The sequence below is a fragment of the Lissotriton vulgaris genome, chromosome 9 (assembly GCF_964263255.1).
Source record: "Lissotriton vulgaris chromosome 9, aLisVul1.2, whole genome shotgun sequence".
Classification (NCBI taxonomy): Eukaryota; Metazoa; Chordata; class Amphibia; order Caudata; family Salamandridae; genus Lissotriton; species Lissotriton vulgaris.
The window spans coordinates 366,902,161-366,926,633 of NC_141697.1; positions in this window are offsets into that span (position 1 = coordinate 366,902,161).

Sequence of the window (24,473 nt, forward strand, 5' to 3'; positions counted from 1 at the left end):
GATTTATCCTTGCAGACAACAACTGGGAGATATATATGAATTTTTAACTTTAAAATGCGGCTAATGTGTATGGTATCAGTTTTTTATTGTATAAACTCGGGAATGGTCCGTAACGCGGAGGTTTCTATATTGTAACATGCATTTAGTTTCCGCATATCATGAAAAAGCTATTTTAATTCTAATTGATAACAATTTTTATGCTATGTAGTATGTATTTTTAATTATAAATTTACTGTTATAGAATGTTTGAAGTTTTAAGAAATGTATGTATTTACATGTGTGTGCTTTTATGAGTGTATAACTCGAATAAAGCTTTTTCTCTCTCCTAAACTTAGCTGGAGTGTCTTTAACAAACCCAAGTAGGCCCTGTAAAGGATTAGGCTCTCCTGTCAGCCCAATTATTTGATGAATCATATGAAAAACTTCCTGCCAGTATTTTCCCAACCTTGGACAGTCCCATGCAACATGTAAAAAAACAGCAGGGGCTCTCCCACATCTCCAGCAACAGTCATCCTCTTTTAAGCCAATATGATGTAGATTAAGAGGTGTTCTATAATACCTGTGTAGGAATTTAAAGTGGATTAATCGGAGCTTATAATTAGGTGAAAGTGCTGTGAGCTGGTTACAACAATAAAGCCATTGTTCTTCTGTGAGCTGTGGCTGTAAGTCTTCATTCCATGCCTGTAGTGCTCGCGGTTGTGTCAAAGGGGCCGAATTCTGCATGTGATTGTATATTCTAGTAATGAGTTGGTGAGGGGACTGCAACTTAACAAAATTTTCCAAGGCTTGGAGGGCAGGTGGGGCTGCCGGGAACATGTTGTGTAGGAACTGTCATGCAGCTCTAAGTTTGTGATATGTAAAGAATTCAGAAAATAAAACCTGCCATTCTTCTGTGGCCAAGTGGGTGGTTGGAAAGACCCATCTGGGTATAGGTCAGCGAATGTGTGTAGGTTCATGGTGCGCTCAAGGTCTCTACCAATATCCTCCCCGGTGGGGAACAGCATTGGGTTATGGGCTATGGGCATGGCTGAGGCATATAGGATCCGAGCACTGGCTCTCCTCCGCAGCTCATTCCAGGCCCAGTGCAGAGTCTCAACCGTATCTATATCTTCCATAAGGACATTTGTATTCTTTATATAGAGCCACCTGGAGAGGGAGTGGCGTCGCCATATCCGCCTACACTGCCATGTGGGGCTGGAAAGGAGTAGGGTGTGCCCAGTAGTGTAAAAACTGTGCCTGTGCACTTCACGCATATAATTTCATGTACGAAGCTCCCAGATCCCCCTGTCGCAGAGGAAGTGTTAACAGTTCCCAGGAGAGTCTGGCATGACCTCCCGCCCATATCAAGGAGATCAACAGGGATCGCAGGGTTTTAAAAAGGCTTGCGTGAGAGGAAGCAGAATGTTTACAAATTCTTAGTCAATGCTATCCTTCAGGCCAGTGAGAGTGGGAGCCCAGCCTTAGCAGCGACCTTCTCTTCCAGCCAGTGTATGGCACGTCCATAGTTCATATTCCACAAGACCTGGATCTCCCTGCTAATCCAGATACCTAAATACTTCAGTGGTTCCAGCGTCCATGTTTGGGGGAACTCAGATTGAGATTGTACCGCCGCGTCAGTCAAAGGGAAAATGACAGATTTAGTACAATTGATAGATATGCTGGAATGTCCTACAAATTTAATAAATTCCCTCAAGAGCGGATCTAAGTTTACTGCTGGATCAGATGCGTGCAAGGTGACGTCGTCTGCGTAGAGGAAAATTAAAAGACTACAGGCATTAAACCCAATCCCTTTGGCAGTATGATGTTGCCGGATTCTTGCCGTGTGTGGTTCCTCCCCGATCGCGAAGAGTAAGGGGGATAGCGGGTACCCCTGTCTCGTGCCCCGCTAAATATCAAAAGATTTCTAGAGTAGACCGTTCACTCGCACATGTGCCAATAGTTGCGTGTAAAGCAGCCGTATTAAATCTATGAATAACGGACTAAAGCCCATTCGACCAAGGATTGCAAATAAATATTACCATTCTAGAGTGTTATGTTATGTTATGTTAGGGATTACTTGTATAGCGCCTATCACCGCCGGTCTCTAATGCTTTTGTGGCATCTAAAAACACAGCGGTTGCCTGGAAGTCAGGATGTAAGTAATGCAATACCGAGAAAAAATTCCTAAGATATTGAATTTGTTGACTCCCGGGAATAAACCCATATTGGTCTGGGCGGGCCACCAGGGGGAGCAAGGACTGCAGCCAGTTAGCAATGAGCTACGCCAAAATTTTAACATCGACTTTTATCAGTGACAGTGGCCTATAGCAGTCTAGTTCATCTTCGGGCTTCCCCCGTTCAGATGGATTAACAACCGCTTTCTATGAAGCCTACGTGTGCGAACTAGCACCCCTCCTATTCTAGCATTTACTTTATAATTTTAATTCTTTCTGGGGTCACTTTTCTCACTCCTCTTTCAATTTTGTGGCCTCAATATCGAACTTTCTGTTCGGCAAAATTGTAAGTTTTCTGGTGACACTGTGTGTCCTCCTTCCTCCAAATGGTTCAGTAATGCAATGGAATCAGTGACACAATTGTCCCGCATTTATGATGCCACTAATAGGTCATCAATATATTGTACTAAGACTGAATTTCTGTACATGACTAATGTTTCAAGACACGTTGTCAGAATCTGATTAAAATAGATGGACTCTCTGCATACCCTTGAAGATCTTGGCACCATGCAAAAATACGGTTTTAAAACCTAAAGGCAAAAAGATACTGGCTATCTGGGTGCAAAGGAATAGAGAAAAAGGCTTGGCATAAATCATTTACTGTAAACCAGCCTGCATTCCATGGTATGTGATAAAGGATCACTGCTGAATTTGGCACTACAGGACAATAAGGCACCACAATTTGATAGATTTTTCGCATATCCTGCACTACTCCGTATTTTCCACTAGGCTTTTTAAGTCCCATTATAGGCAAATTACAAAGACTACTCATTATTTCCTTAAAAATAATGCCTTGTTTAATCATTCAGTCAATTTCTGAAATAACTACTGCTTTCACTTCTGAGCTCATTTTATATTGTCGGGTGTTGGGATAAACAGCTACTTCCTTTACTGTCACTTTCACTGGGTCTATAGTTGCCCTTAACCAAATTTATTTTCCTGTGAAGTTCCATACTTCTGGGTTTACGGTTGTTTTCAATTCTTCTGGTAAATTATTTATTGTCATCAAAAAATCCATTTCATCTACCTCTGTGCCTTGTTTATATAGCATGATTTTATATACAATATCTTCATCAGGGGTTTGGAATGCAACGCCATCCAGTGTGCAGTAGAGTGTGCAAATCATTTTGCACAACAGATCTCTTCCTAATAGATTTACTGGACTAGAATCACAAAGTACGAACCTTTGCATGTCCTTAAAATTTCCAATATGCACTTCCATTGGTTCTGTGATTGGGGTTCTAATCTGTTGATTCGAAATGCCTACAACTAGAACTGAATCTCCCGAGAAGGGTAGGTTTGGGATGTCTGCTGATCTCACAGTAGAACAGGTAACGCCAGTATCCAATAGAAAAGTGATATCATTACCTTCCACTTTCCCATCAACAAATGGACCTGACTGATCTACTGGCAAGGATGGGCCAAGAACGTAATCCTCTTCCTCCCCCTTCAGGCACCGTCATTGCAAGATCATTTTGTCATCATTATTCTGCAAAAGATATTGTGAAACCACAGAATCTTTCTCCCCACTTTCTCCTTAAAATCCGGCATCCACACTGTACTTTGGTTGCTTCACAAAATTTGTCATAGGAGCTGGTGGCACCTGACACTGTTGATTAACCACCTGCTGCAGCTGATTCATAGTTAAACAAAGAGTGGTTCTGTCAGGTAGAGCGCGGGTAATTTAAAAATGCTGTTAATGCAATCTGAGAATAACACCATCTAAAAAACACAATTCTAGGGCCTAAAAATGAATGAAATTAGGACTTGAGATCAATTGGTTGTACTGTGTATTTGTCCGAATAAAGTTCATTGAAAGGATTTTTCATATATTGCGTACATAGACTGTCAAAGTCAATTTAAGGTGTAAATGCGTGACAATAGTGAATAGTGATCAAGTGGTGAAGAAGTATATACAGTGGAGGATAAATTCGATACAATCAATATATACATATATATATACAAGTGTTTTTCTGGTGGCCAGGTACTAGTTGATATCTAGAGATTCTTATTATTTCTTTAGTTCTTCAGAATCCTAGAAGTACTGGGCCTTTGAAAAGCATCAACGTTTCGACCCTTCGGCGCCTGGGTCTTGGGTTGCAGCGGGTCTTTCTCAAGACAGAAGTGTGGAGTGGAATGTAGGACAGTCTGTAAATGGAGAGAGAGGGTGTATGGCTCATAAGCATTTCATTCTACGTCTGTGGATTAAAATTTTGATTTGACCCATTATTATTCTGGATACTCTTACACTCGTTCTTCCATTGTCCGCTTTCCGCACGCATGACAAGGAAACTTCTTCTTTGCATCCTCTCAGTTTATTCGTCCTCTAAATTTTCCACCATTCTTCGCCTGATTATTCTGTTCTTTCATCTGACTTTCAGTTTGGCCATTAAACTTAATTTCCTGCTGTTCTGCCAATTTTACTTGTGCCCTCATCATTTTCTCTTTTAACTTTCTATGCCTTGCCTCAATATCATCTTCACAATATTTTGCAAACTTCAAAATTTCATCTATCAACCTTCCCTGCCAGCACAACATGTGCTGTTGAATCATCTAACTAATCTCCGGTTTCAGACCATACACAAACCGATACACAAAATGTCCCATATCCCTATCTCCAACAACTCAAATCCACTATACTGCCTAAACCCCTGTAGCAGTCGCTCATAATATGCATGTACAGACTAATTTGGCTCTTGAGTTGTTCTATCTACCTTTATCCAATCTGTTTCTTTGGGTGGGATTTTTCCTTTCAGAAAAGTAACCACTTGGTGATATTTCTTCATCACGTCACCTGAGGGTGCCCCCGTCTTAGAATCTTTGGGGTAATCCTCAGTTGGCCAATCAATGGTAATCTTACATTCCGTCCACAAAACAGTAGGTACCGCTATGTCAAACAAACCATCCAAGTCTTTGGCCAAAACATTCAAGACTTTCACAAATCTTTCATCTGGTTTGTACCATTCAACTGGTTTCTATCTTAATCTAGGAAAATCTTTCGTAAATGACAAAATGTCCTGTCGGCTCCATAGAAGATGAACATATCCACCACCAAGTACCTCTCTCATGGGACACAATATTTCTGTCTTTTCTGATTCTTTTAACATAAAATCAGACAATACTTCCTTTTTCCTGAGCTTCCTCCTTCTTTCTTGTCCACCTAGTTCTCCACTTGTCAATGTCTCCCCATCTTTGCAGAATATTCATTAACTCCTTAACCTGTAGTTACTTACCATTCATATTTTGCAAGTCATTATCAGTAAACTCCACTCAATATAGCTTTTGTAAAACTTTGATCTCCCTATATCTATTCCCATCTCTGAAGCAAGCTCTGTCAATTTCTCATGAAACAATTTTGCATTTCTAGTTATACTCCTTCACACAAATAACAATTCTTCCTCATTGTAATGATTCAATCTTTCTATTCCCACATTTCCAGCTATCATCTCTTCCAATTCTACTTTCAATTTGTAAATATCTAAAATCTTTGGGGGTGTGCTTTGCTTTTCTATTCCCTGTGCCCATCTTTCTAAATCCTCTGGGGTTACTGTTGCTGAGCTTCTAGTTCCTGAGGGCACTACAGAGCTTTTCTCTTATGAACTACTGGGTTTAACTCTTTTCGGGGTTTCACTCACTGATTCTCTTATTGGTAGATACATTAATGAACTGACTGAATCGCACTCACTAGCATGATCGTCTATTATCACTGTCTCCCTTCTATGATTATTCAAAGGAGTTGCTACAGCTTGGGGTTTTGGACAATTTATTTTATCTCCATATAATGGAATAACAGGACCGATAGTACTGGTACAGTCAATGCTTCAGGGATTAAACTCAATTGACCTATTTTCTGTAATAATTCTTCCCTATTTTTACTTAACGCTTCTTTCTTTCTGTCTTTAAGCACCCTATTAACGGATGTATCATGTAAAATGTGTGGAATTAAGGGTGTTCCCATTACTGGTGCACTCGAGTGACTCTACTGGGTCCTTCTTGATATGGTGGAGGGTTTTTAGTTAAAATGTCCTCTAACAATTCATCATCTGATTCACCATATCCTGTCACATTCATGTGTTTTGTTTTCTCCTGGCACTTACTCCCTGACTGTTCCTCAGCCAATACCATAACTCTCCTCCATTGCTTCATCTAATCTTCACGTGACTTTCGTAAATATCTAGGCAAAGGTCTCATATATCTGCCACTCCTGTTTCTCTCTCGTTCAAATCATTCAGTCTCCCATTCTTATAAAGCCTCATACTGAGTTAACCTAGGTCTTGGTTCCAAATCATTCATTTTCATCCTCAAATTTTGAAGGATTCTCCCATTAATCGTACCATGTTCTGGGAAAGCTAAAACACCATCACCTTTGGTATATTCTATCCAATTCTCCAACCACACACATGTATGATATCCTTTTTCCATCATCATAAAAGAACCAGGTGTTTTTGGTGGTGGAATAGGAATTCCCTCTCTAGTCAACACAGGTTTATCTTCATTAAAGAAATTCTTTATTTTCTTTATTTACAACATTTCTCTCTTTCCTCCATACATTTTGGATAGGCGATGTTTAAAAGAATACTTCACAAACTCTTGAAGTCTCCTGTCAGTGTGATCCACACCCACGGTCAAATCAGATTCTGACATATTATTTCCTTTTAACCAATACTAACAAATCTATCTAATGACAAATTAAAACTCAGACTTTCACTGTTTATCTAGCCAATACCAGTGTGGCCTCTATCTAACAACCAATCGGAATCAGGCTCACACTCGTGGTCTGACCACAGCCTTTTTATGACATCAGTTTCCCTCCTTACTACTGCCCCCTCTTCTACAATCTGCATCTGTCTCATGCCCGCTGTTTCAACCAATCTCAGCCCAGCCCTCTGCGACTGACCTGCCCTTCACATAGCTATACGAAAACTTAATTCTTTACTTTTATTCAAAATAAAATCCATTAGTAACAACATAAAAACATTTGCTACTCTGCCTGTTCCACTAAAACAAAGGATAGGTCTTCGATTTATTCCTGGAGTCTCAGAATTGCTCCTTCTCTTACTTTGAGTAAAAGAACCCTCTGTTTACTCTTCATTCAAGCTCGAGAGTACCTGTTACTCCTTCAGTGTTACCCTTACTAGGTGATATAAGACAAAAGTTTCACCAGCGAACCTTCCGCTATCATTCATACTCGACTCTTATACGAAATAGTCACTAATTTTATCGCTGCCAGTCCGGCGTAGTTTCTCAGTGCTATTCCAAAAGACGAGTAACCTTACTGCACTGTGGCTTCTATCAAGACCTGCTATTCATTCCCCGGGAATTTTGCAGACAACATTAAACAAGATGCTAACTCTTTTTGTTAAACATAAATCAATAATAAAAAATCTATATTTTATCATCAAACTAGTCAATATTAACCATAGCTGTGCTACAAGAAAACTGATCCAGCGGCGTACAAACAACAGATACTCGATTACCATATATTCACCTGGGCCTATAAACACACACACTATTGAGTAAACCGCTGGAGTCAAAGTTTATTACATTTTCATACTTTAAGATTGATTATTTCTCATTCCTAATCAACCTTTCACTGATCAAAAGTTTATTTCCTCTGGTCGATGGACCATTAGTTGAACTAATTAATGGTGAAAATTCTAACTTAATTCTAACTTTTATACCCTGAAGTAAATAGCTACAGACTCGGGTACGTTTTAAGTCTACATCTAAATTAATAGCCTGTAAACCACTTCAAATGCAAAAACAACAATTGAAGGACAGAATGCAGAACAATGTCATACATTCACCCCAGTAAAGAGATCTGGGCCTAAATCCATCGTTTTTTTGCACTCCACACCACCCCAGTTCAGACATGGCCATATGCAAATCAGCCTTGACCCTGTGCCTCATGGGAACAGTCCAGCCCGAACTGCAAAGCTATGTCTTTCCTGGACCGGAATCAAGCATCCTAGGACCGGTTTCTGTCTATCAGCCATCTTCAGCCAGGATAGCTTGACTCCAGTGGTGTGGAGAGCATGGGACTCACGTCTGAGCATACTTATCCCACTCTGGGTGACAAATGCAAAAACAACAATTGATGGACAGAATGCAGAACATCATACATTTACCCCAGTACAGAGATCTGGGCCTAAATCCATCGTTTTTTTGCACTCAACACCACCCCAGTTCAGACATGGCCATATGCAAATCAGCCTTGACCCTGTGCCTCATGGGAACAGTCCATCCGGAACTGCCAAGCCATGTCTTTCCTGGACCGGAATCAAGCATCCTAGGACCAGTTTCTGGCCATCAGCCGTCTTCAGCCAGAATAGCTTGACTCCAGTGGTGTGGAGATCGTGGGACTCACGTCTGAGCATACCTATCCAACTCAGGGTTACGAATGCAAAAACAACAATCGATGGACAGAGTGCAGAACAATGTCATACCTTCACCCCGGTACAGTGATCTGGGCCTAAATCCATTGTTTTTACACTCCACACCACCCCAGTTCAGACATGGACATATGCAAATCAGCTTTGACCCTGTGCTTCATGGGAACAGTCCAGCCTGAACTGCCAAGCCATGTCTTTCCTGGACCGCAATCAAGTATCCTAGGACCGGTTTCTGGCTATCAGCCATCTTCAGCCAGGATAGCTTGACTCCAGTGGTGTGGAGAGCATGGGACTCACATCTGAGCATACCCATCCCAATCGGGGTGACAAATGCAAAAACAATAGAAGGACAGAATGCAGAACAATGTCATACATTCACCCCAGTACAGAGATCTGGGCCTAAATCCATCGTTTTTTTGCACTCCACACCACCCCAGTTCAGACATGGCCATATGCAAATCAGCCTTGACCCTGGGCCTCATGGGAACAGTCCATCCGGAACTGCCAAGCCATGTCTTTCCTGGACCGGAATCAAGCATCCTAGGACCAGTTTCTGGCCATCAGCCGTCTTCAGCCAGGATAGCTTGACTCCAGTGGTGTGGAGATCGTGGGACTCACGTCTGAGCATACCTATCCAACTCAGGGTTACGAATGCAAAAACAACAATCGATGGACAGAGTGCAGAACAATGTCATACCTTCACCCCGGTACAGTGATCTGGGCCTAAATCCATTGTTTTTACACTCCACACCACCCCAGTTCAGACATGGACATATGCAAATCAGCTTTGACCCTGTGCTTCATGGGAACAGTCCAGCCTGAACTGCCAAGCCATGTCTTTCCTGGACCGCAATCAAGTATCCTAGGACCGGTTTCTGGCTATCAGCCATCTTCAGCCAGGATAGCTTGACTCCAGTGGTGTGGAGAGCATGGGACTCACATCTGAGCATACCCATCCCAATCGGGGTGACAAATGCAAAAACAATAGAAGGACAGAATGCAGAACAATGTCATACATTCACCCCAGTACAGAGATCTGGGCCTAAATCCATCGTTTTTTTGCACTCCACACCACCCCAGTTCAGACATGGCCATATGCAAATCAGCCTTGACCCTGGGCCTCATGGGAACAGTCCATCCGGAACTGCCAAGCCATGTCTTTCCTGGACCGGAATCAAGCATCCTAGGACCAGTTTCTGGCCATCAGCCGTCTTCAGCCAGGATAGCTTGACTCCAGTGGTGTGGAGATCGTGGGACTCACATCTGAGCATACCTATCCAACTCAGGGTTACGAATGCAAAAACAACAATCGATGGACAGAGTGCAGAACAATGTCATACCTTCACCCCGGTACAGTGATCTGGGCCTAAATCCATTGTTTTTACACTCCACACCACCCCAGTTCAGACATGGACATATGCAAATCAGCTTTGACCCTGTGCTTCATGGGAACAGTCCAGCCTGAACTGCCAAGCCATGTCTTTCCTGGACCGCAATCAAGTATCCTAGGACCGGTTTCTGGCTATCAGCCATCTTCAGCCAGGATAGCTTGACTCCAGTGGTGTGGAGAGCATGGGACTCACATCTGAGCATACCCATCCCAATCGGGGTGACAAATGCAAAAACAATAGAAGGACAGAATGCAGAACAATGTCATACATTCACCCCAGTACAGAGATCTGGGCCTAAATCCATCGTTTTTTTGCACTCCACACCACCCCAGTTCAGACATGGCCATATGCAAATCAGCCTTGACCCTGGGCCTCATGGGAACAGTCCAGCCCGAACTGCCAAGCCTTGTCTTTCCTGGACCGGAATCAAGCATCCTAGGACCAGTTTCTGGCTATCAGCTGTCTTCAGCCAGGATAGCTTGACTCCAGTGGTGTGGAGAGCATGGGACTCACATCTGAGCATACCCATCCCACTCGGGGTGACAAATGCAAAAACAATAATTGATGGACAGAATGCAAAACAATGTCATACATTCACCCCAGTACAGATATATTGGCCTAAACCTATCCTTTTTTTGCACTCCATACCACGCCAGTTCAGACATGGCCATATGCAAATCAGCCTTGACCCTGTGCCTCATGGGAACAGTCCAGCCCGAACTGCCAAGCCATGTCTTTCCTGGACCGGAATCAAGCATCCTAGGACCGGTTTCTGGCTATCAGCCGTCTTCAGCCAGTATAGCTTGACTCCAGTGGTGTGGAGAGCATGGGACTCACATCTGAGCATACCCATCCCAATCGGGGTGACAAATGCAAAAACAATTGAAGGACAGAATGCAGAACAATGTCATACATTCACCCCAGTACAGAGATCTGGGCCTAAATCCATCATTTTTTTGCCCTCCACACCAGCCCAGTTCAGACATGGCCATATGCAAATCAGCCTTGACCCTGGGCCTCATGGGAACAGTCCAGCCCGAACTGCCAAGCCATGTCTTTCCTGGACCAGAATCAAGCATCCTAGGACCGGTTTCTGGTTATCAGCCGTCTTCAGACAGAATAGCTTGACTCCAGTGGTGTGGAGAGCATGGGACTCACGTCTGAGCATACCCATCCCACTCGGGGTGACAAATGCAAAAACAACAATTGAACCATTTCAAAGCACAATACATTCAGCATCACTCATAGGAGAGAAGATTCACTTAATCAAATCCTCAATATATACTCCAAACTTGGAATGACTTATGCTCAGAAAGGAGAGGAAAGAGAGAAAAGAACATCTGCAAATTCACAACATTTATAATTACCTAGGAATGGTGTGAAGGACACCCCCTGGCCAAAGGACTGGTAGGGGTCCCCCGGGATAGATCAGGAGACAAAGACTTCCGGACAGGTTCAGGACAGGATAGATGACCTCTCTAACTGTCATGAGCACATTGACCAGAAGAAAAAACTTTTCAAATGTGAAGTACCGAGGCGGATTGCAAACAAACTACAATTCCCATGATTCCCGCGCATCATGTCGGACGTCGCGAGAAGACGGCATAAGGAGGAAGTGATTCTCCTAGCCGGTGTCCAAAATTCCTCATCCCCGCCATCCTCCTGCAGCGGTCCCTGGCTCTTCTGTAGCGGCCCGGTAAGGGTGCCTTGCACCGATCATGTTCTGTGTCAGCCAACCTCAGTGGGTGAGCGTCCTGCTCATGCGGAGGCTGGCCTTTGCTTGGAAATATATTCGGCCTGTATTTTTGACCGGCAGAGAAGGAGCTGGCTGCCTCTTGAAGTATTCGGTCTGCATTGTCGGCCAGCAGGGGTGATTCTCTTGATTTCTTAACGGATAATTCCCTCTCGGGCACTGTCTTGTTCGTTCCTAAGAACAGTTGATTTCATATGTTACTTTCTATGCTTCTGTGTAAGAAGTATTACACAGGAAGTATCCTTTCATTATCCTTTCTCATATTTCCCTAAACCTCACTCAGGGATTTAAGGTTCACATATTGACTTGCCTGTCCTATATGGCTGATGTTACACAAGAGAGTATATTATGAATTACGTGGAGGTTTGAAAAGTTTTATAACGAGTATTATTCTGGCTCAATATATTACAGGGGTTACTACGAGTCGTAGAGGACTACTCTCTGTCCCTGTGAAGTACAATGGAGCATAGACAAGTGTATGTTTGTGTGTACAAGATTGTTAATAAGTTTTGTACCCAAAGAATAAGAGTGAGCTTATGAGTATGTGGCTTTATGTTCTTTTGTATTCCTGCAGCTATAAACAACAAGTACCTTCCATGTAGCAGGCACCACTGTCTGTCAACCCGATAACCGATACAAGGTTTACTCATTTTGTTTTACAGGTATAAGAGGTGTCCTACCCCTACAGAGTCTGTTGTTAACTCTATGTATTCCATGGTTTAACAGAGAGAACAGGAGGTGGTTAGTTGGGTGTTCATCTTGTATTACAGATCTTCCTCCCTGCTGTTCCCATCCTTTCCTTCCCCCACTTGATTATTCCGATGACCAGTGCCATAACTGCTGTTCAAGCTTGGTTAGATCTAGAGGTGGACCATTCCTTGCTACAACCCAATCCTGAGGATGGACCATTGTTACCCTAAAACCGAAGATCCTGTCACACCCCTCTCTGACACTATCTTACTCCTTGAGATTCTTCTGCGATATACTTTCTAAACCTAATAATGTAGGATATTACGCTCTGCTTATCTCTGGCTACTCCAAAAGCACCTTCGGCTCACAGCATCTCAGCAACGAAGTCTCTATAACTTACTAAAAACTACCCCAATTATACCTTTTAGTTCCTCATGTACCACCCATTAATGTTTCAATATCATAAAAATTCTAACACTGATTGGTCAGGCAAGGGGGGAAGATCGTCACACCATGCTTACATATTACTCTTTTCAGTTAGCCCTTTGTTAATAAACCCATCCCCTTAATTTGCATTAATATTTTATTTTCCCACCCGCATTCACATTACATCCGATACAAATGTTTAACTTTAATATGTGGTTTTATTCATTCAGGTCTTGTACTGCTGGTTCTCAGGGTTCAAGTGTTACAGCAAACAAATTATGGATTTAGGCACAGATCTGTGCACTAGGGTGAATGTATGTCAATGTTCAGCATTCTGTACAGCAATTGATATTTTTGCATTTGTCAACCCAAGTGGAACGGGTTTGCCCAGACGTGCGTCCCATGCTCTCCATGCCACTGGAGTCAAGCTATCCTGGATGATGAGGACTGAAAGCCCGAAACCGGTCCTAGGATGCTTGTTTCCAGTCCAGGGAGGACCTGGCCTGGCAGTTTGGGCTGGACTGTTTCGAATGGACGCAGGGTCTAGACTGATTGGCATATGGCTGGGTCCAAACTGGAATGGCATGGTAAGCAAACTAAATTATGGATTTAGGCCTAGATCTCTGCACTTGGGTGAATGTATTACATTGTTCTGCATTCTGTCGTTCAATTGTTCTTTTTGCGGTTCTCAGGCTTCAGGCAGGCTGCGGCCTTTCACTCTTCTTGAACTACACGTCCTCCTTCCGGGCTGACTTCCATTTTGTCATGCGCGAACACCATGTGACACAGCTCACTCCAGACATACCCAAAGGCTCAAATGCGCACTAATAATAAAGTCAAAAAGACAGATGTTACTTTCAAGAATAAATGGATTCACTGTATACCGCCCATCTCTAATCTAATACCTCTTACCTATTATTACTTTCCCCGCATTGGCATTAGTAAATTCCCTCATTTTAGTTTCAAGCAAGCAGATGCAAGCATGTGAGTATTCAGGACTCCATATTAGTTTCTTCTGCTCATGCGCAAGTATTTCCCTCCAAGCTATAGCTCGTCATACTGCGTAGATGCAGTTGACGTATGCGCAATTAAGATTTCCCGTTTACAGCTATTTTAGAAAGCCGCTTGAGTTATTCATGTTAGCAAACACATCGGCAAGCTTCACCAACCCTCGTATTATGTAGTGAGTATTAGTTTTCACAATACATTATTATTAACATGTTAGGAAGTTAAAATAGAGGATTGCTTCTGAGCAAGTCTCCATTCTATGAGTCCTTGCTTCATCACCAAGACTACATTTTTCTGGAAAATACTCAAACTGTATGGGCTTGGGCTGTAACTTAAATGTACCTTGTGATACAGAGATTATGCACAGCACACAGGAATAACATATAACATTTCTAATTGAGGAGTATGTATGTCATGCAAATTATTTATATGTGCAGCTCACTAATCCTCAAGTGTCATCTACAGAGTTTCAGGTACTAGTCAATGTCAGTAGACATGTTTCAAAACAATTTGAGAACATGACCATAGCACAGAGGTGGAGCAAGGTTATACTCCATAACATGATAACGTTGCATTGTGTATGCCAAATAAAGGCTAACATCATGAGGATAGGTGACACATCATCCATCTAAAAGTATTTTAGGGTCCAGGGATTTACTGAATGTGTACCAGTTGAGATACAATGTAAGATTACATATTTGACTTTGTCATATCTGCACCAACAGGGCAACATGGCAGCACCTCTCTGCAGAGTGAAGAAACATCCCAGCATAAGTCTCCAACCCCAAATGAGCTCCCCGGCAAATAAGACTCTCCTATACACTTGGACGAGGTGGAGCAACCTGCCCATCAGGTTTTGCTCAGCAGAAGACACCAACATGTCCAGCAGGATCCACCGCGAAATCTCCCACCTCAGCTACCAACACACAACTGACCCCTACAACAACAGATACACAATCAATCATCTTGGGCAACAATATCAACGCAGCAACACAGTCCACTCTGGAGTTTGTGAACCCAAATCCAGCCAATGAGGAAGGAGGATCATGTTTGACTGTGCAGGCACAAACTGTGGCAGCCTGTGGTGGTAGAGGTGGTGCGAGTGCACATGTGGATCCACATCGGCAAACAGCTGATACCACTGATGCTCAGGCCAACCTCTCCCGGGTACTGGATGCCTATGAGGGATACTAAGGAACAATGGGTCAGGTTTCTGAACACCTCTTAAACATTGAACAAGTGCAGGTGTCCCAACTCCAAACCTTCAGTGCTTCAATGAGCAAATAGACAAGGTCATAGTGGTGCTGAGGGAGATCAGCATCACCCTCCGACAGGAATTTTCACACACAAGTACCTCTCCCTGTGTGACGTCTTCATCTGTGCTCTCAATATCCCTCTGTTGGAGAATCCTCAGCACCCCAGGAGCCTGCAGTTGTTGTTCCCCCCATAAACACAGGGTGGGCCATCCAAAGAAAGATAAAGGAGGGTCAAATGGCAATGCACAACACTGTGCCAGTAAAAAATGGTGCAGCTGATATCCTTCTTTGTGTGCTAATTGTTCACTTTGTAGACCAAACCTACCAAATGCTCCACATCAGATGGAAGCACACTGTTGAACTGATAGCTGTGGCTATGTTTTGGGGGATTTCAACCGACAACACTGTCAACTTCCCAAATGTCATTACTGATCCGCATTGCATGTCATCACCTATTCACCATGTTTGGCAAATAAAAACACTTTGCACATCAATACCAGCTCCTGTTGTGCCTTTGACATCTATCTCAAATTGTTTTGAGCATCATGTGATCACTCTGAGCGTAATCAATCCAAGGTCAACCAGTATATGTGAATTGTACCTTAAGTGCCATAAGTCGTCAAACGTGGCACCACAGGATAGTCATACAGATTCAACGTATCATACAAACTTTACTCCATGATACCTACTCATAGATAGTCAATTGTATCAACAGTCTTCACAAGTTGACATTCCACTAAACAATCTATCCCACCAACCTATTTTGTCATTTTCAATCAACTAAACAACAATTTAGGAGGAGCTACATCAGGCAATGATAAGTTAAATACGAAACACAAATTTTATTTTTTGAGAACGCCTGGTAGCAGATCACAAATACCATAATTGCTGTACACAATCAGTAAACCATTGAAGTAATGGGGTGACCCAAAAGGTACTGGACCTGGGTTTCTTGGGATATAGAAAAGTGGTCCAAGACCTCTATATTTTATAGTGACTCAATTAATCAGTAACTTTTTTGAATCAACAAAGTTAGTAGCACGTCACTCAAGATCATCTCTATTCAAATAAATGTTTCTCATTCTTCATAACAACAAAATGTGAAAACAAGGGTAACAGCAACACAAAATATCCAGCCTTGAGAATTATTTAATGAACCAAGGTCAGCATGTTAATCATTTTAAACATTAATTTGAGGTATATAGCAAAAGTTACCCCAAGTTTGTTTATATGCTGTTGTAGCAAGTCAACTCCTTCGTCCTCACCATTGTCTTCATTGCCCAGTCCTGGTTCCTCAGCCAGTGGCCGCTGCTGGTCTCCTTCATCTTCAATCAGAAGGATTTTTTTCCTAATTGCCAGGTTGTGGGGCATTGTAGTGAGACTCAATGGAGGCAAAGCTTATTAGTCCAATAGGAGTTTATTCTGCTCAGGAGAAACACAGCGACAAGAGGCAGAAACAGCAATGAACTGCCAAACACCTAACATTCTAGTATAGAGCATGGAACTTACAGTGAGACCAAGTTCTACCTACAGGTGCCTAAGAGGCACAACACAGAGAATACTACATTATCCTCTTTCCTATAAAATGAAAGATAAAACGAACAAGGAGAAGGAGAAAAGAAAAGAAAGAAACATAGGTAAGAAAAGAAAGAGCAATAGGTAAGAAAAGAAAGAACATTTGTAGAAGCAAAAGAGTAACCATGCGGCATAGAATTAGTAGTGGCAAAAGAGTTACCTGAACCTGGAAGGAATCCTACAGACTCTAAGACTCCTGTGAAGCTCTGGCACAAAAGTTACATCATTATTACTACCATTCCCTTTATTGGAAACAGAACTAGAACTACCGCCAATAGAACCAGAACCTGAACAAAGCGAAGAGTTATTGGAGATAATATCATCTCTACCGACCTTAACAACTTTACAAACATTCCACCAATTCTTGTTATACACACGCACTGCATTTCCGCAAACCTTATCAACCACTAAAGGCTCTGAAAATTTGCTCCTTCCCTTGGTGACATGAACAGGATTTTTGATGCGAATAACATCACCAACACAAATATCATGAGGAACAGATTTTTTCCTCTCATCAAAATAATTATTTTGTCTTTTCTGAGCTGCAGTAACATTGTCCCTCACAAAACCATCTATGCCATCCATCACATTCATCTTCACCCATTTAGACATCCAACCTGGACAGATTTTCGTAGAAGGTTTCCTTCCCCTTAAAAGCTCAAAAGGAGAAACTCCAGTAGAGGAATGTGCAGTAGTACGGTAAAACCACAACATGGAACGCACAGCATTCTCAACAACACACTTGCTGGCAATGGCCCACTGCACACAGTTATTGAGCACACGATTCATCCTTTCAACAAGGCCATTGGCCTGTGGGTGATAAAACGAGCTCTTCTTATGAGTGACACCACCTTGTTTAAGAAAACATTCAAACTCAGAACTGACGAACTGCACACCATTGTCAGTCATGACAACTGAAGGAAAACCCTCCCTCAAGAAAATGTCTTTCAAAAATAAAATGATGTTTGAAGAAGAAGGCTCGCTGATAAAACGAATCTCCGGCCATTTGGAGTAGTAATCAATGGCAACGATAGCAAAACGAGAAGAGGGGGGTAGAAGATAGAAAGGGCCAACTAAATCAACACCAATCCTCTCCCACGCCCTCTCCGGAAATTCAATAGGTTCCAAGGGGGGAGTCCTTACCTTGTGACTTTTGTCGGAAGACTTGCAAATAACACAATTATCAATCAAGGCATCAACACAAACATCCATTTGTGGCCACCAAAACACATCCCTCAACCTGCGTTTCGGGAAAGTTTTCCCTAAGTGCCCTTCATGTGCACCATCAACAAGACGTTTCCTCAGACTCACAGGAGGAACAAGCCTTCCACAACGCAAAAGAATTCCATCCTCCACAGTGAGCTCTTCAGCAACCTTAACAAAAGTTTGGAAATGTCCAGAGACATTTTTTTCTCTGGGCCAACCAGATTTCACGTAATTAACAACTTGAACAAGGACTTCATCCTTTTTCAACTCCTCTTTCCACTCACCCTCATTAATTGCACACATACCTTCAAGATCCAAAGCAGCAACAAAACAATCCTCAAGGTCATCTTCCTTTTCAAGGTCACAATCATTCCCTGTTATAGGAAAACGTGAGAAATAATCTGCCCTGACATTTTTAGAACCAGGCAGATAAACAATGTCGAAGTCATACTGCAGTAACTTTGTGGACAACCTGGCAATCCTAGGAGTATGCTCTTTAATCTTCTCCCCAGACAAAATTGAGACCAAGGGATTACGATCCGTTCGGATCACAAAATGACTACCCCATAGAAAAGGCTTGAACTTCCTGACCGCCCACCAGCAAGCCAAAAGCTCCTTCTCAATAACATAGAAATTAACCTCAGCACCACGCAACACTCTTGAAGCATAAGCTCCAAACACCTAACATTCTAGTATAGAGCATGGAACTTACAGTGAGACCAAGTTCTACCTACAGGTGCCTAAGAGGCACAACACAGAGAATACTACAGGCATGCAGCAGGCAACAGTGATCTGGCGCACCTTTCAGGGACAATATTGTAGTGCTCCTCCAGTTTTGTCAAGGCAGCGGAATCTTGCCTTCAGGAGGGAAGAGTCCGTTCCACTATCCATCTTGTCTTCCCATGGGCCTCATTGAAGCAGACTACTCCTGGGGTGACTGGATTCTGCAATAGAGTTAGTAACCATGGCTGGCTGGGGTGTCCTGAGTCTCCTAAATGAGAGATAGACATGAGTACAATGTTCAAGCAAACAATGACTAAATAGATAAACAAAAACACTCTCAACAAACATCATTAACCGCATTGCTGCGGCGGCTTTTCCCGCTGTGTGCGGCAATTTTTAAAAAGACGCGTTACATGACGAGCTCAGCTCGTCATCCGCACACGACCACCGTGGCTGATGACAAGCTGAGCTCGTCATCAGCAGCGAAGGGGTTAAACCTCTTAATTACCAACAAGCAAGTCCCGCTCTGGAAGAAGTTGAGTCATCAAATGGGGTATGATGCTGTTCCGTAGAATGTACGAGTAGTGGGCTGATCCTGGAAATTAGACACAGACAGGGCAAATACACATATCTGGCAAACACACCACCTGTACTTTGATTGAGCAGAAGTGCTTCCTGTTCCTATAAACTTGCTCATTTGCCTGTGGTGGAATCAAAGCACTATGTGTACCATCGATTGCTCCAATGACATGTGAGATTTGCCCAAACCCATACAAATCAGCTTTGATATTGGCCAGTTCCCCTGGTTTGGGAAACTTGATGTGGCTGTCCATGTGTCTGGTCAATGCCTGCAGTACATCCCAAAGTTCATTGCTAAAAATAGGCTGGGACATTTCGCTTGATGTTGCCACTGTGTACTAGAACAACCCCATGGCCAAGAAATGCAGTACTGCCATCACCTTAACCTTGGGTGTCAGTGATGTGGGATAGTTGCGATGTGGACGCAAAGGAGGCGCCAACTGCTGGTACAAATCATTTATTGACGACTTATTGAGATGGTATTTTCTGATCATGTCACTCGGTTCTATTGTTTGTAGGTCAGGAAATGGCCTGTAGCTGGTAGGCTGTCTTATGACTTCTCCCTGATACCGATGTGTGGAGTGTAAACACAGTAGGTGTCAGATCACAATGTCCCCAGCAGCATGAACTTAGACAAACACGAAAGACCAAGTAAATACACATGACAGTCCATGGCAGTACAAACCGGATTTCACAGGACAAAAATATTCTGAAAATACTGTTGTACTTGGCCCTTTTTGGCAGGTTCTCCCCTAATCTTTTTGCCTTTTCTGTGACCTGGCGTTGGTGGTTTTAGGCCTCTGGGCACTCTAGCACTCTGGTCCAGTATAAAGTGCGTGCACTCTCTGTGTACATTTAGTAAGGTTGGGCTGCCCTCCCATAGGAATGCATTGGGGATTTCCGATTAGTGTGTGTCAGTGGTAATTCATGGTATGGGAGGAGCAACCTCGTCGAATTTAGTATGTATGAAATTGTGAGAATAAATGCTGCGCAATGGTGTGCGCAGATTTATTGTGACTATTTGGAAAGGACACTTTTACTGTTAGCATTTCGGTGTGCTATTTATCTGCCTGCCTGATGTGAATTGCATGTCTGGTTTGTGAGTGACAGGGGCTGGGAGGAGTGTGTGGCCCAAGGAGGGGCAGGGTGAGTCAGTGCTGGGCTGGGAGTAGTGGGAGGAGTAATCCCCTGACTCTGAATAGGAGTGTGCCTGCCATGTACAATGCTTGCTTCGCCCCCTGTGGTGTGACTGATCACCTAGCCATCACCTGACAAAGGGAAGAGGATCTTGCCAAACAAAGTGCTCCAATTCCCTCTGAACCAGTTGAATCTGGTTCCCTTATGCCCTGCACTACTGACAAAGGATCATGTGGTATAAGTAGAGGGGCTGTGACCCCATGAAATTGTTCAGTTCCTTTTCCTGAATCCTGTTGGGGCATGCTGCTGCTGGGGCACGGGAAGGTGTTGTATTCCTACATGATGTCATTCATAGAACTTTTACATGTCATGTAGAATGCTCCTGTGCCAGCAGAATAGGCTGCTGCTACCTACCTACGCATTGGTTCATCACTACAGAAGGGTTGCCATGAGGGCTTGCCTTCCTGGGCCGTGCATTGCCCTGCATTGCCCCTTCATCTCTAAAGACTTTTGGGACCCTTCTGCTTTTCTTGCTACAGTCCAGTACCTTCAGGACTTTGTCTGCATTTGGTGCCCTGGGAGCGCTTTATTTTAATTTCCCCATAGAAAGGTGGCGTGGGCGGCGCAGCGCCGAGCTGCAACCCTTTGTTTTTGTTGGAATCTCCATCGTAGGGAATTCCCCCACATTGCTATGAGTAGCGGGTGCCCACCCACGTTTGTGCCTCCTATGAGTGGGAGCCTACCACGCTTTATAGACTTTAATTAGCGGGAGCCTATCCCGCTTTATAGTGCCTTAGTTGCTGGGTGCTCACCACGCTTTTGCTTTTATTTTTATTACGAGAGTCCACCCGGCATTCTGAGATACTAGCGGGTGCCTACCCTGAATTGTGGCCAAAGGAGAATGAAGGCGCCAGTAGAAGTTGCCGGGCCGCTGCATAGCGTGTCCCGGATGTCCAGCCCCACTACATGCTTGTAGGTGGGGCCTCCTGCGGTCAGCTCCAGTAAGCCTGGGAGAGCCCCGTGTGCTGCCGCATTTGGGTGATTACGATGGAGAGGGCACAAGGCACGTTGTCGGTACCTGCCCCCGCCGCATTTGAAGAAAAGGAGTCCAGAGCAAAGAGTATGGTGAGTGGAGCTGGTGGGGAGCAGGTGTATGTCGAGGCACACTATTGGTGCCTGCACCCATTGTTACTCCCCGAGGCACAGTGTTGCCTGAGCGGCCATGCCAGAGAGAGAAGTGCTCCAACACTGTTGGCATATTGGTTTGAGGGCCTAGAGGGGCCCGTGCCCCTTCCAGTTTGACCAGACTACAGCTGCCCCGCTTGCTAGAGGGCAGCTGCAACGAGGGGGAAACTTAATTTAGAGAAGCCCAGTGGGGCTGAAGAGGCACAGATGTGCCAGGGCCCTTTTTCGTTTTTATCCTCAGCTACACTGCAGCAGTGTGAGCAGCTGCAACGTTTGTGCATAATTGTTCAGAGGGCCTAGTGAGTGCCCAGGATGCACTGCAAATAGCATCAGCTGCCACGGTGAGGCGACAGTTATTTGGGGGCCTTTCTCATTAAGATAGGAGTAAGATGCACTCCTCTGCCCCAGCGCAATTGCGCACTTGCGAACTTGGCTGCATTGGCAACCACCCTGACATTTGGATATAGGGCATTTGAGCACTTCAAGCAGTTGGCCAGGGGGACTGTTGGGTTTGTAGGGTGCCAGGCCCTAACGTGATTGATGTGGTGCTAGGAAATGTGATTCATGTACTATGATTTACGCACCCTGTTTTATGCCTCTAACTGTGGTTTATGTGTGAGGTTATTTACATACTGTGGTTCATGCTAGTGAGATTATTCTCTACTGTGAGATATGCTCCTAACGTGAGTTATCCTTAGGGGGATATGGTCTAATATGCTTAGGCTTATGAGGTTGTCGCAGAATATATTTCACGCCTAATGTGATACTGTGCTTAATATGAGTTATGTTGCAGGACAGTGTTGAGTACAGTGTTTGCCAGTTATTACTGGTTGTGATTGACACTTATTACATGTTCTACATTTACTAAGTTTACTTTGTGATGGTTCTGACAGTGGTCCAAGTTGCCCTGTCATGTGTATATGATCCCATGTATATATTGCCCATTGCCAGTTGGCACAGTCTATATTGTGTGATTACTATTCTAATGTGTTTTATGATAATACAAAGACTATATTTTATATAACCTTGTGTGGAGTTCCTTTTGTGGTGTGCCTAGTGTGTTGTTGCTGTGTGTGTGTTGCGCAAACACTTTACACATTGTCTCTGGGATAAACCTGGCTGTTCGTGCCAAGCTACCAATGGATGAGCAGGGCTTATCATCAGTGTGTAACTCCCCTGCCCTGACTAGAGTGGTGGTCTCTGCCTGGCTTTGGAGCAAGCCTTAGCCAACCAGAGATCCCATTTCTAACACAAACCACAGCATACATGTCACTTCTGATAATGTCTCAAATGCATAGTTACACAGGAATGAAAGTGCTCTAGAGTCATTTAACTAGTGACAGTTTTTTTTTAGGCAAAATCAAGCTATACATAGTCCAAATCTCACAACCCACATGACTTAGGTATTTTAACTGACTGAGCAAGTTTTGTCATAAACACAGTAGGATCATGTTTTGGATCGCATCATGTACACGACATACAGCTTGAGTTTTACTCACCACTTCATGCAGACAAATGTTATATGGTGGACATTGTCATGTTGTCATGTCTGCATTGCACATACAATGACATACGCAACCCATTGACAATGTACATATTTCTTAATATTCACAATTAAGTATAGTACAAAAAAGCACTTACCTTGTTCCATTCATTTGCAATGCCTCAGTAGCGTGCTGGGACTTTAGAGTGTATTACACACTCTTTCTACCTGGACATCACACAGATCACACACTGTGTGATAGTGGCTTCAAAAACTGTTAAATAGTGTATTTACACCTGTTAATGGACATGGGCAGCATAGCGCCTGAGAGAAAGTAGAAAATCAGAAACTGTACTGTGTACTTTCATGTTGGTTTAGCATGCCAACAAGTGTTTCAGGGTCATCTCAAGGTGCTATGCAAACAAATGATTGACAGGATGCTGAATAAATCATACATCATTCACCCCCAGTCAAGAGATATGGGTTAAATCTATTGTTATTTTGCTCACCATACCACCCCAGTTTGGACCCAGCCATATGAAAATCAGTCTTGGCCTCATGAGAACAGTCCAGACCGAACTACCAAGCCAGGTCCTTCCTGGACCGGAAACAAGCATCTTGGGACTGGTTTAGGGGTATTACCCTTCATCAACCAGGCTAGCTTGACTCCAGTAGCACAGTGAGCAAGTGACCCACGTCTGGGCATACCCATCCCATTTGGGGTGAAAAGTGTTGCGCAAACAAATGATGGACAGAATGCTGAACAAATAATACATTCACCCCCAGTCAAGAGATCTGGGTTAAATCCATGGTTCTTTTCGTCACCATGACACCCCAGTTTAGACCCAGCCATATGCAAATCAGTCTTGACCCTGTGCCTCATGGGAACAATCCAGACCGAACTGCCAAGCCAGGTCCTTCCTGGACCGCAAACAAGCATCCTGGGACCGGTTTCTGGGTATTACCCTTTATCAGCCAGGCTAGCTTGACTCCAGTGGCATAGTGGGCAAGGGACCCACTTCTGGGCATACCACTCGCACTTGGGGTGAAAAGTGCTACGCAAACAAATGATGGACAGAATGCTGAATAAATCATACATTCACCCCCAGTCAAGAGATCTGCGTTAAATCCATTGTTCCTTTGCTCACAATGCCACCCCAGTTTAGACCCAGCCATATCTAAATCAGTTTTGACCCTGTGCCTCATGGGAACAGTCCAGACCAGACTGGCAAGCCAGGTCTTCCTTGGACCGGAAACAAGCATCGTGGGGCCGGTTTCTGAGCATTACCCTTGATCAGCCAGGCTAGCTTGAATCCAGTGGCACAGTGAACAACGGACCCACGTCTGGGCATACCCATCCCACTTAGCGTGAAAAGTGGTAGGCAAACAAATGATGGACGGAATGCTGAGTAAATCATACATTCACCCCAAGTCAAGAGATCTGAGTTAAATCCAT